Source organism: Nannospalax galili, unplaced genomic scaffold (assembly GCF_000622305.1).
Source record: "Nannospalax galili isolate Female #2095 unplaced genomic scaffold, S.galili_v1.0 scaffold46, whole genome shotgun sequence".
Lineage (NCBI taxonomy): Eukaryota > Metazoa > Chordata > Mammalia > Rodentia > Spalacidae > Nannospalax > Nannospalax galili.
The window spans coordinates 1,775,091-1,776,138 of record NW_008355790.1 but is presented as its reverse complement, the minus strand read 5'-3'; the positions used below and the strand labels follow the sequence as shown (position 1 = coordinate 1,776,138).

The 1,048-nt window shown below is 56.4% G+C and overlaps 1 protein-coding gene across 5 annotated transcripts in view; it reads left to right on the top strand.

The window, feature by feature from the left end:
• The first annotated feature begins 10 nt into the window (after positions 1-10).
• The window catches only part of Irf2 (interferon regulatory factor 2), a 100,594-nt gene continuing 99,556 nt past the window's right edge, over positions 11-1,048 (top strand). For 4 of the 5 annotated variants that reach the window (XM_017803329.2, XM_017803327.2, XM_029556337.1 and 1 more), the window contains exon 1: positions 11-202. The gene's annotated coding sequence lies outside the window, so the exon portion shown is untranslated. The remainder of the gene's footprint in view (positions 203-1,048) is intronic. The other variant, XM_008853567.2, reaches the window with a different exon arrangement.

The window sequence follows — 1,048 nt, the reverse complement described above, 5'->3', positions numbered from 1 at the left end:
GATTTCCAGCCTCGGCTCTTCGCAGTTTCCTCTCCTTGTTTTGCTTTCGATCTGGACTGTTCTCAGGCAAGCCGGGGAGTAACTTTTAGTTTTGCTCCTGCGATTATTCAACTGACGGGCTTTCATTTCCATTTCACATACCCTAGCAACACTTACACCTTGCGGAATTGTATTGGTAGCGTGAAAAAAAGCACAGTGAGAGGTAACATTTTTTTCAAATCATAGTTGTGACTGTGCGTGTGTTTTCTCTCGAGGGCATGTTTTATGGGTACCGGAGGAGCTGTGTTATGTATGTGCGTCCTGATGCTTTGACACGATGTTTTGCACACGGAAAATGCCGGGATTCATAAATATTAATACCGATTTTGGGAGGCACTGTCGGCGCAGTTATGGATGATCCGATTTTAGGGGAAGCAGGTTCTGCTTCTGTTGCTGCTGCTACTGGGGCTGCTGAGGCTGCAAAGAAGAGGAGGAGGTAGAGAGGGAGGAGGAGGAGGAGGAGGTTGGTGGAGCTTTAATTTCACTTTTGGATTTGCAGATGCGGAGAGGTGGCTCCTTGGACACAGACCTGTTCTGTGTGGTTCTGAGCCCCAGGTGTCGTGCGTTGTGGGTGCGGGTCCGCTGGAGTCGGGCCTCATTTAAAACGAAATTGTAGAGTGTGTGTGTGAGAGAGAGAGGAGAGAGAGAGAGAGAGAGAGAGAGAGAGAGAGAGAGAGAGAGAGAGACAGACAGAGACAGAGACAGAGACAGAGAGACAGAGACACTGTCGCCACCAGATTCGAAGGAGGGGACCGGGTCCTTCTCGGTGCCCCGCGGCGGCCCTTCTCTCCGGGCGGGCACCCACGGTTCCCAGCTGCCCGCGCAGTGGCGATAGGAAACTTGGTGGGGCGCCCCAAGGCGGTCCCGGGCTGCGGCAGCCAGCCGGGCTGGGGCTAGGGTCGCGGGCGTCGGGTGCCGGCGGCCGCTTGGGCAGGGCGGGCTGCGTGCACGGGCCTGGCCGATTCGCCCGGCTTCCTAGGGGCTGGGCCGCCGCCGCTCGGCAGGACGC